At 40.1% G+C, this 12,370-nt stretch overlaps 1 long non-coding RNA gene across 2 annotated transcripts; it reads left to right on the forward strand.

The window, feature by feature from the left end:
• Nucleotides 1-1,712: 1,712 nt before the first annotated feature.
• Nucleotides 1,713-10,806, forward strand: LOC118016860. Of its 2 annotated transcripts, none has more exons than XR_004680947.1 (2): nt 1,713-1,741; nt 10,701-10,806. It is a non-coding gene; the product is annotated as an uncharacterized LOC118016860 (long non-coding RNA). The 2 variants fall into 2 exon arrangements; XR_004680946.1 differs by lacking the exon at nt 1,713-1,741 and adding an exon at nt 10,144-10,197.
• Nucleotides 10,807-12,370: the final 1,564 nt, after the last annotated feature.

Consider the following 12,370-nt stretch of genomic DNA (forward strand, 5'->3'; position numbering starts at 1 on the left):
CTGGATATAATGGAGCAATGAGCATCACACTCACCTTCCCACTGTAAATAGCTATCAAACAAAGTATATAAAGAAGCTCTTCTCTTGGGCAACAGGCAACACAGGGCTCTGATCCTCAGGTGAAGGGAAGAACATGAGGGGACAAGGTGAGCTTCACATTTGCCCAGTTCTCTGCCTGGGGACCCTTTCCAAACTGTGGTATCCGGGAGCAGAGACCTAACAGAGAGCAATGGTAGGTAGGCCTGCAAGGAGAATTCAGATGTTGGAATTTGGGCATATAGAGACAGTTGGGATTTGTGTAAACATGGTCCCAGGAGGAGAGAGTTGTGCAGAGAAAGAACCCCAGAATTCTTCAGAAGTGTTAGCTGGACTGTTCAGCAGTCATTCAGCTGTGCATGCACAAAGCAAGACTCTTGGATGACAGTCAACAAAACAGGGGCTCCAAGAATGACATGGTACTGGGAAACAATGGAGTTTTGGCAAGGAGATGTGGAGAGACCTCAGGAACAACTCAGCCACTCAAATGAAAGAAACCCCAGAAATACCATGTCTGAGGAACAGAGCTACTCTGCCTCTATAGTGAGGGTTATTCTAGACTCATCCAGATATGTCTAAAATCAAGCTTCTACAGGATAAAGCTGATCTACCATAGTATTCCACCCTCCTTAAATGAAGACAATATAAGCCAAACTCTCAACAATGTAGTATCCATAAAGTTGTGCATACAATAAAAACTACTAGATATATAAAGAAGCAGGAAAGCATGACCCAAAATAGGAGAGGAAACAGCCAATAAAAAGAGAGATGAGACAGATGTTGGAATTAGCATGGAAAGATGTTGAAACAGTGAAAAACAAAAGTATATTCAAGGGCTTAAAGGAAAAGCTGGCCAGAATGAGAACATGAGTGAGCAAACTCAGCAGAAAAACAGAAACTACATAAAAAGAGCCACACACTAGTTCTAAAACTAAAATAATACAATATCAAAAAATTTTAAAAATCTCTACATGGGCTTAAAAGTAGATTGGGTTTTTAGAGTACAGATCCTGTACCTCTTTGGTTAGATTTATTCCTAGGTATCTTATGGTTTTGGGTGCAATTGTAAGTGGATCAATTCCTTAATTTCTCTTTCTTCTGTCTCATTGTTAGTGTATAGAAATGCAACTGATTTCTGTGAGTTGATTTTATATCCTGCTACACTGCTGAATTCCTGTATGAGTTCTAGCAATTTTGGGGTGGAGTCCTTTGGGTTTTCCTCATAAAGTATTGTGTCATCTGCGAAGAGTGAGAGTTTGACTTCTTTGCCAGTTCGGAGGCCTTTTATTTCTTTTTGTTGTCTGATTGCTGAGGCTAGCACTTCCAGTACTATGTTGTACAACAGTGGTGAGAGTGGACATCCCTGTCATGTTTCTGACCTTACGGGAGAAACTCTCAGTTTTTCCTCATTGAGAATGATATTCACTGTGGGTTTTTCGTATATGGCTTTTATGATATTATGGTATGTTCCCTCTGTCCCTACATTGTGGAGAGTTTTAATCAAGAAAGGATGCATATTTTGTCAAATGATTTTTTGGCATCAATTGAGATCCTGTGGTTCTTGTCCTTTCTTTTGTTAATGTGATGTCTCATGTTGATTGATTTGCAGATATTGAACCAACCTTGCAGCCCAGGAATAAATCCCACCAGGTCGTGGTGAATAATCCTTTTAATGTACTGTTGGATCCTATTGGCTAGTATCTTGGTGAGAATTTTTGCATCCATGTTCATCAGGGGTATTAGTCTGTAATTCTCCTTTTTGGTGGGGTCTTTGTTTGGTTTTGGGATCAAGGGAATGCAAGCTGGTACAACCACTCTGGAAAACAGTATGGAGGTTCCTCAAGAAGCTAAAAATAGAGCTACCCTATGACCCAACAATTGCACTACTGGATATTTACCCCAAAGATACAAATGTAGTGATCTGAAGGGGCACCTGCACCCCAATATTTATAGCAGCAATGTCCATAATAGCCAAACTATGGAAAGAGCCCAGATGTCCATTGACAGGTGGATAAAGATGTAGAATATATAACATCTTCTTTATCCATTCATCTGTATATACATATATATATTCAATTTCATTCATATATATATATATTCATTCATGTACACAATGGAATATTACTCAGGAGGGCATATGATGTGATGAGCACTGGGTGTTATATGCAACTGATGAATTACTGAACTCTACATCTGAAACTAATGATGTTCTATATGTTAGCTAATTTAATTTAAATTTTAAAAAGTAGGTTGGGAACTGTAGAAGAAAATATTAGTGAGTCTGATAATAGGTCAATAGAAACTATCCAAATTTAAGTACATAGAGAAAAAAAAGTGAAAGTAACAAATAGAGTCTTAGTGACCTGTGGTACAGGAAGCATATATATGTATCATTGAAAACCCAGAAGGAAAGGAGAGAGAGACTGGGGCAGAAAAAAAACATTTGAAGAAATAATGACTAAAAATTTTCAAATTTGATGGTAATCATAACCTGTATTTTTAAAAGGTTTTAAAAACCTAGGGTATCTGGGTGACTCAGTCGATTAAGAATCTTCCATCGGCTCAGGTCATGATTCCAGGGTTCTGGGATCAAGCCCCGCATGGGGCTCCCTGCTTAGCGGGGAGCCTGCTTTTCCCTCTCCTTTTCCCCTCCCCCCACTCTCTCTTTCAAAAAAATAAAATTGAAAAAAAAAAACAACTCTTAAAAAAAAAAGGTTCAGGGCGCCTGGGTGGCTCAGTCATTAAGCATCTGGCTTTGGCTCAGGTCATGATCCCAGGGTTCTGGGATTGAGCCCCGCATGTTGCTCTCTGCTCAGCGGACAGCCTGCTTCTCCCTCTCCACGCCCCCTGCTTGTGTTCCCTTTCTCGCTGTGTCTCTCTCTGTCAAATAAATAAATAAAATCTTTAAAAAAAAAAAAAAGGTTCAAAAACTGCTAGCAGAATAAACACAGAGACAGCCATACCCAGGCACGTCATAATCAAATGGCTGAAGATAGATAGAAAAATCTGAAAGGCAGCCAGAGAAAAACATTAAGGGGAAAATGCCCTTTAAAATCCCGCTAGTATCTTATTAGAAACCATGTAGCCAGAAGGTGACAGAAGAACACTTCAAAGTGCTAAAAGGGAAAAAAAGAAACAAAGCAAATCCCCTGTCAACCTAGAATTCTATATCTAGTGGAAATATCTTTCAAAAATAAAAACAAAGACATTTTCTTATAAGCAACAGCTGAGAGAACAACACAGCTTCACCACCTGAAACATTAAAGAAAGCTTAAAGCTGGTGAGAGATGATGCCAGCTAGAAAGTCGACCTTCATCTAGGAATGAACACAGTGTACATTCTAAAAAGACAAATGTGTATGCTTGAGCTAGGCAATAAGCAGAGATGACATTTTAGTTACCTGGGGAAAGGATGAAATCTGCTGTTGGTGTGGTGTTATGTATATTGCAGAAATACTTCCTGTCATATACAAACAACTCCAGATGAACTGAAGACTCAAATTTGAAGAGCAAAACTTTAAAAGTTTTGGAAGAAAAAGTAATGTCATTGGAATAAGGAGTTATTTTCTATTTATTTATTTATCTGACAGAGAGAGACACAGCGAGAGAGGGAACACAGCAGGAGGAATGGGAGAGAGAGAAGCAGGCTTCCCGCCGAGCAGGGAGCCCAGTGTGGGGCTTGATCCCAGGACCGTGGGATCATGACCTGAGCCGAAGGCAGACACTTAAGGACTGAGCCACCCAGGCGCCCCAGGAGTTATTTTTTAATTAAGATAGAGAAAAACAGAAGACATGAACAGACATTTTCCCAAAGAAGACATCCAAATGGCCAACAGACACATGAAAAAGTACTCAATATCGCTCAGCATCAGGGAAATCCAAATCAAAACCTAAATGAGATACCACCTCACACCAGTCAGAATAGCTAAAATTAACAAGTCAGGAAATGACAGATGTTGGCGGGGATGCGGAGAAAGGGGAGCCCTCCTACACCCTCGTTGGTGCGAATGCAAGCTGGTGCAGCCACTCTGGAAAACTGTATGGAGGTTCCTCAAAAAGTTGAAAATATAATCCAGCAATTGCACTACTGGGTATTTACCCCAAAGATACAAAAGTAGGGATCCGAAGGGGTACGTGCACCCCGATGTTTATAGCAGCAATGTCCACAATAGCCAAACTGTGGAAAGAGCCAAGATGTCCATCGACAGATGAATGGATAAAGAAGAGGTGGTATATATATACAATGGAATATTATGCAGCCATCAAAAGGAATGAGATCTTGCCATTTGCAACGACGTGGATGGTACTGGAGGGTATTATGTTGAGTGAAATAAGTCAAACAGAGAAAGACATGTATCATATGATCTCACTGATATGAGGAATTCTTAATCGCAGGAAACAAACTGAGGGTTGCTGGAGTTGGGGGTGGGGTGGGAGGGATGGGGTGACTGAGTGATAGACACTGGGGAGGGTATGTGCTCTGGTAAGCGCTGTGAATTGTGCAAGACTGTTGAATCTCAGATCTGTACCTCTGAAACAAATAATGCAATATATGTTAAGAAAAAAAAAAAAGAAGAAGAAGAAGGTAGCGGGAGGGGAAGAATGAAGCGGGGGAAATCGGAGGGGTAGACGAACCGTGAGAGACAATGGACTCTGAAAAACAAACTGAGGGTTCTAGAGGGGAGGGGGGTGGGAGGATGGGTTAGCCTGGTGGTGGGTATTGAGGAGGGCACATTCTGCATGGAGCACTGGGTGTTATGCACAAACAATGAATCATGGAACACTTCATCTAAAACTAATGATGTAATGTATGGGGATTAACATAAGAATAAAAAAAAAGAGAAAAACACAAACAATAATATAAACAGTAACAAATGTGACTACATTGTCCTCAATAATAAATAAAAACTTATTTTAATGATAATAAAATCTTTTCATGACAAAAAACTTCTCACATTGGGGGAAGATACCTACAACTCATGTATCAAAGAGTAAAGTTCTAGAATACATTTTTTTAAAAAGATTTATTTATTTATTTTAGAGAGAGACAGACAGCCCTAGAGTGGGGGGAGAGGCAAAAGGAGAGGGAGGGAGAGAATCCCCAAGCAGACTCCCCACTGAGCACAGAGCCAGACGCAGGGCTCAATCTCACGACCCCGAGATCATGACCCAAGCCAAAACCAAGAGTCACATGCTCAATATTTTTAAATCGCCTAAAGATCAGTAAGAAAAATGCAGTCAACCAAAAAGAAAAAAATGGTCAGTTTTATCATGGCAAATTCACAGAGAAAAAAATAATGGCCAGCAAAGATACGGAAAATGTGTTCAACCTCACCAGTAGTCAGGAAAATAGAAACTAAAACAACATCAAGGTACCATTTCAGACTCTCCCAAAATATAAAATAATCACTACCCTGATAGTATCAAGTACTGGCAAGAAGGTGGGAGAACAAGGACTCCTCCATAGTGCTTCTGGGAGTCCAATTATGACAACCATCTGGAGAGTAGTTTGAGTCAGGTCAAAGATGTGTCTGACCCAGTGCCCTGTCTTTTCCTTTCTAGATGTCTGCTATAGGAGTGCTCTTAAAAATGAGAACAAAGATATATGTACAGTGATGTTTACTGCAGCACTGTTTTTAATAGCAAATGTGTGGAGTCCATCTACCTGCCCTTCAATAAAGGAATGGATTATAAGTGGCTTATTTGCACACTGAAGTTATATATAGGAATCTAAATGAATAAATTTGATCTATACATTTCAACATGGATAAGTCTCAAAAACAATATGGAGTGATAAATGGAAATTGCAAAAGATACATAGTAGAATTCTATATGATTTTAAAACCCAAAATCTTAGACCAGATTCTTTGTGAAATTTGTGAAAGTACAAATCCATGGGTAAGAATGGTGCACCAACTTCAGTATGGTGTTTTCTCTAAGGATGGGGGGAACACAGAGGGGATAGAGCTCTGGCTATATCTAAAACATTTTATTTCTTATAAACATGGAAAGAGAAATACATAATAATTTTTAAGTGATAGAATCCTTTTAATCGTGGGTTCATAGGTGTTGGTTATATTATTTTATACACAATTTCTTTCATTTGTTTTATTTCAAATATATGTAATTTTTTAAAAATTCAAGTATAACACACTTACTAAAACTACAATAATTCTAACCTCATAGCTTGATGAATTATCACAAAGGAAACACACTTGCGAGTCTGAAGAATGCTCAGCTCAGGTTCTTTTCAGAATATACAGATGCTTTCAGAAACCAAAATGCTTTACCTCTCAGCTTTCTTCATCTCTTAAAACACAGCCCCAGCATTTTCACTGGTTGTTTTCTCTATGATGTCTTCAAATATTTAAAAAATTTTGTCCAACTTTTCCAGTTCTTCCTTCAAATTACCAAGCGTACCCCACCCCTGTCAAGCCCATTCCCCCATCCCTGAATAAAATAAAACTTCTTTCACACACATATGCTCAGATAGCAAATCCAACAACTGAAGACTCTAAAGGGCAATTTAGACTCCAAATTTAATAGAACTTGAATATTATTATAATTGTGATAGCAAGGAAAAATGAAATAAAATTTTAGCTTAATGTCCCAGGTACCATCCATCAGGGAGCAACTGACAGGCATGAGCAAATAATACCATAAGTAGGAAGTGCTTTCTGGTGATGATTGATAAATAGATGGGAAGCACCCTCAACTCTTATGAAGGTATATAAAGTAATGCCTGGAAGTACATTTTGTCCCTAAAATAGTAAGAGTCCTGAAAGCCGGTGAAATGCTGAAGGACCATAAGTGAATTGGTCATGAAAAATGAGAGACCCATGAAGTTCTACCAGGCAAACATTGCTTCCAGTTCAAAAACCTCACTTTCAGCTTGGATTAGCTGGCTGTGGTCAGGTGACTGAGCTCCAGCTACATGACAGTGAACCAAAATGATATGTAAAGATTTTGAAACCTGCCCTTAAACAAAAGAACAGGACCTTTCTTGGATGAAGGCAGGAAGTGGAGTAGCTTTTCTTAGGACACAATGGAAGCTGGAGGTTGAGATTGGCAGAGCAAAAAATCGGGAGTACGGTCCGGACACCACCACTGCTATAGAGACTGTTATATGAAAGGGAAATTCACTCTGTCCTGTGTAAGCCATTGGTATTTTTGGATCCTGTTACAGAAGCTAAGCTGGTTAGCTAACTCATACACCATCCAAACTGCCCACACTTCTCTGCTATGACATCACATCTGCTGGTGAAAGAAATATATGAAGGTGAGTATCAACAAAAACAGAGATAAGGAACAAGACACCGTTCCAAAATATCTTTTAGAGTCAGTACCCATTAGACCTTTTTTTTTTTAAAGAAGGTGGGGGAGGGGCAGAGGGAGAGAGAATCTTAAGCAAAATCCATGCCCAGCTGGAGCCAGGCGCAGGGCTCCTCACAGCCCTAATTAAGATCACGACCTGAGCTGAAATCAAGAGTTGGATGCTTAACCAACTGAGCCACCAAGGTGCCCCTAGACCTATTTCTTATTTATTGTCATTTCACACTGATGCTCTCAGCATCTTGACCCTGTAGCCTGTCCCTGTTCAGTGATTATTTTCGTTGCTAGTATAATTACTTCTGTCTTAATGATTAAGGACATTGGAAACCTTTTAAGTGTTTTTCTTTTTTCCAGTCTACCTTACTTTTTTTTTTTCTCAGTCTATGGTAAAATGAAGGAACTAGAATCTCTTTTTTTCCCCAAGAAACTGGATGTTATGACTTTGTTTTAAATCAGTATAATGGTAATTTTTCTCTTTCTTCCCTTCAGATGTATTTTTTACTATTAATCAGAAAAATCATTACAGTGATTTCTTTCCCTTGGCGGGAGCGGGGGGGTGTGGGGGGGGGGAAACGAGGAGTCCTTTCTGCAGCATGTTATCTGTAATTTTCTGTGTGATCCTGAGTCTGAATAAGGGTTTCTTTAACTACAGTGTGCAAAGCCTCTAGTCTGTCATTGGCTCCTGTCTCTCATTTTTCACTTTATCCAGATTGACCAAAAGATAATGATGTTTTGTTTTTGTTTTTGTTTTGTTTTGTTTTGTTTCTAGTGGCCCTGGGTTATTTCTATTAGTTGGCTGATGAGTGGAGGGTATTAAAAATACTCTCCAATTAAAATCTGGCTGAAGTCTCCAATAGGCAAAAGAATCAAAAGGTCAGCTCCAATGTGAAGAGCATATTGTCATGAACGGTGCTTTCTTTCTAGTCTCATGCACTCTCCTCCAGTGTGTAGTGATCCAGAAATTGTACAAATCTCAGGAGAATTAAAATACTTGTAAAATTCATCTCGCTTGAGGTAACACATTTACCAAATGTATGAAGTTTTCCAGCCTAGAACATTCTTACAAAATGATCCTTCCCTGTAAACTATTTTTAAGCCAAGAACTATATTATTCTTGTAAAAAATTTTAAAAGAAACTCTCAGAAAATTGTGAAAATACTCATACTTTAAAAGCTACTGCCTTTAAAATGTCCATGAGTCCTTTTTTAATCTTTGCCGAAGGACATCTAAACATCCTCAGTTAGAATACTGCTCCGCGACTCAAATTGCTTTATAATTGCAGAGAAACCACTTAACAAACGTACATGTGTTTGCTTTTCCAAGGAAGAACATGAGCGTTCGAGAATATAAAATGCTGAGGTGAGGGAATTGTGGTGAAGGGAAGTGCGCTCGGGCTTCGTGCCTTACTAAGTCTCATCGTTTCATTCCTGGCCAGCATCACTGGACCTCAGAGTAAAGAATCGAGGCCTTGTTCTGTCATGAGTACAGGCTTCACTGTTTAAGGATGCTCTCTTGTATTTTTCTCACATTATCTTTTGCTTCTTCTCATTCAAAGATGCTACAGCTTACTGGCGTTTAGTATGAGATCCCAAGAGTGCTTCCTCTTTCCAGGATGAAAGACTGGTCATGTGAGAAAAATCACCTCCTCAGGTTGGAGCTGTGCTGCCGGTGCCTTTAGAACGTTCATGTCTTTGTTGCTGAAATGGAGACAAATGCTGTGGCAAAAAAATACCCTCTTTCCTTCCCTTGCTGGCAAAAATTTACAAGGGCAGCTCTGAATGGAGACAAAGCTTGGAAAAGGAAAAGAACATTAATTCTCTCTTAGTCAAAAGTAACATTTCAGAAGAAATAAACACACCCCCTGAAGGTTTAATTAATCATTTTCATGGACTTCAATTATCCTTTCTATCCTGATGGAGGATGGGAGAGCGCATGTTCTTACAGTCCTATACATTTTTTTTATTGTCCACAGAATATTGAAAACACAACCCAAGACCAGGAGGGCCCTCCTGTGAATTAGGAAGGACACATTTGCCACAGAGTTGTCCACGGAAAGAAAATTAGAGTCTCTGAAATAACCCTAGTGTCTTTAAAATCAATCAAGTAATCAGTGGGAATTTACTACGTGCCTTGAGCCACGCTCATCTCTGTAGAGGAAAACACAAAATCTTTTGTTCATGAAGGAAGCGAGGAGGAAATATGACACACATTAAAAATAAGAGAATAATGACAAGTCAAAGAGTCAAAGAGTTGTGTACCCAGAGAGCATTGTTTTGACCCACCTTATTTTCTTGAATTAGACTCTGGAGTGTTACCATCAGTCTCCTTTGAAGGATTTCTAAGAAACAACTCGAAAGACGTTCACTACAGTATTAGTTGTAAAGTTGTTGAAAACATCATTTGTTTTTAAACAAATGAGCTACCAATCATCGAAATAACAAACAAGGAGATGTTGTGAGATACAGATGAAAATGCCGCAGGGGTGAGAGCAAAGCAGGGGTACTCAGGAAAGTCTTCTTGGAAGAGGGGGGGACTTGAGCTGTCCCCTGAAAAATTAGGGAAGTTCTGAATATCAAAATGGCACCTGAGAAGTCAGGACTGGAAATGTTGTCATTCATTCAGTAATTCCACAAAGATGTATTAACACATGTCTCCCATACACCAAGCATTGAAATTATCACCACAAGAAAACAAGCAGTTTCTGTTCTCAAGGAGCTTACATTCTGGTGAAGATATAGCAAGATAAGACTGTGAAATATTTAATTGACCAAATCAATTGTCTATTTCTGCTTTTCCTGCATCTCGGGATGACAGCGTCAGGTAGAGCCAGGTACATTCGTGTTGTCCACAGAAAAGCTATAATTATTAGTGCAGGAAGAGAAGAAGAAAATAAACAGTAAATATTTATTGTTGTTTTCTTTTTCATTCCTTGCAAGCCAGGAAAATCAGAAGAAAGGCCTTGAGGGGAGTGGATATAGGAGCTTATGACATGCACAACACACACACACACACACACACAGAATCAGAGAGAAGGAGAAAAACAATACAGATGAGGGGTGTGATGTATCTGTGCTGAAAAGACAAGGAGAGGTCATGAGGTTGTACCTTGGAAGAAGTTAGTCAGGGAATTGGTGGGCGGTGGTGGGGGAGTCAAGTAGACAGGAAACTTAACAAAAAAGAATGCCAGTAACTAGCAGTGGTCAGAAGCAGGGACCACATGGAAGCTGAGCCAGTTGTTTATACACCTCTGGCCTTTGGGCTGGGAACGCCTGTTGGTTCTGCAGGGGAGGTGGCTGTTGCCATCATGGTGACCAAAGGGCATTCCATTGGCAGGTTCTAGTGTGCGTCCTGCTATGATCATTCAACTGAAGGATGTCTGCCTCTTACTTGAGAATTTGTGGAGCCTCTGTGAACTGCTCAGGATGCTTTTAATTTCCTGCCACACTCAAAAGAAGGAGTGAGTTCTGGAACCCTGGAGGAGGGGTGGTAATACAGAAGGTAAGATCCCATCACTACTTTTTGAGTTAACTGAATAGTGGAAAAACCCATCCTTGTCACATACACGTGCACCTGCACCCACGTGGGCAAGTACATATGGCTGTAGAAAGGGCTGGCCAATTCAGATGAAGTTTAACTTTGAGAATTTTTAAAATTGAATTCACAAATCCTGGAAGTGTAGATGGAATAGAGAATGGTGATCCCAGTGTTTCCCAAACTTATCTAATCATAAGACTCATCTGGGGCAATTGTTAAAAATGCCATTTCCAAGGTGCCTATCCTACAGATGCTGAGGTTTTGCCCCAGACCTGGTAATCTGGGTTCTGGGTTTTTAGCGAGTCCTCTATGATTCTTGTATTGGGTAGGGTTGGGAAACACTGCTTCCTCCAGTGTGGCCACAATATTGCACATTCCCCCCCCCCCCCGCCGCTGCAGCCTCCCATCTAGCATCAGCCATCAGCAGGAAATGTACCAGTTAATCTTGGAGCTCCTTCCTGCTGAGCCTGCATACAACCCCTGGTTTCTTTGCAACAGTGTTCCAGGCAGTCACTATCAATCTCTCAGAGTCACCATATGAGAAAGGATAGAACCAATTTATCATCCCAGTGTAATATATGGGTGATAGACATTTGATATAAAATCTCATAAGCCATGCCTTGTACTATGGGAAAAGACATTCTCTTGCTGGTGGTGACTCTAGTTGCCAAGGTCTGGTGACCCTCTGAAGCCTATTTGTAGGCTTTGATTCTGTACATTCCCTGATGCAAATGTTGATACTAATCAAGTCTAAGTTATGATGTGATTGAGGCTACAGAGAGTTTCACATTATGCTTGACTACAAGGCAACAGGGAGCGTGTCGATATAACGGGGGGCTCCAGCTAACTGCTGTGTGCACACCACATTGTTTGGGAAAAGGGGCTTACTAGCTAGCTTGGGAGTCTTCTGGTTCAAGTGGATAATTAGCTAGTACCCTGCTGCATTTAAGCTGCCATGGTTTCTACTTCTCTTTCCAGTGTGTTTCCATACAAGCAGGTGCTGCTTTTCCAGCTAGTTAACAAATTGGTTATGGCTCAGCTCTGAAGTCAGACAGACTTACCCTGCAATCCCTCACATTTAACTGCTTTGCATCTGTGCATCCTGCTGGGCACATATCTTAACCTCTCTCATCTTCATTTCCTTTCTGCAAAGTGGGGATAAAGATACTATCTAACTCATGGGCCATTTGTTAGGACAGAAGCAGATAATGAATATAGAGCACCTCACCTGGTGCCTGGCAGGTCATATCGTTTCACCATGTGGAAATTTCTATCATTATTCCTAGTCAGAAAATCGTCCTTGCTGTCAAAAGCGGCCCAGTGATCCAGTGATTGTATGTGTGTGTGTATGTGTGTGTGTGACTTTCTTATTCAGGCTCTTTGTGTTATTTTATGATGCCTTTATAAACTTGGACTGTAGAATATTCTCTAGATCATTCAACCTAAACACCCTCATATTATCTTTTTTC

The sequence above is a fragment of the Mirounga leonina genome, unplaced genomic scaffold, assembly GCF_011800145.1.
Source record: "Mirounga leonina isolate KUSES-001 unplaced genomic scaffold, KU_Mleo_1.0 Mir_168, whole genome shotgun sequence".
Classification (NCBI taxonomy): domain Eukaryota; kingdom Metazoa; phylum Chordata; class Mammalia; order Carnivora; family Phocidae; genus Mirounga; species Mirounga leonina.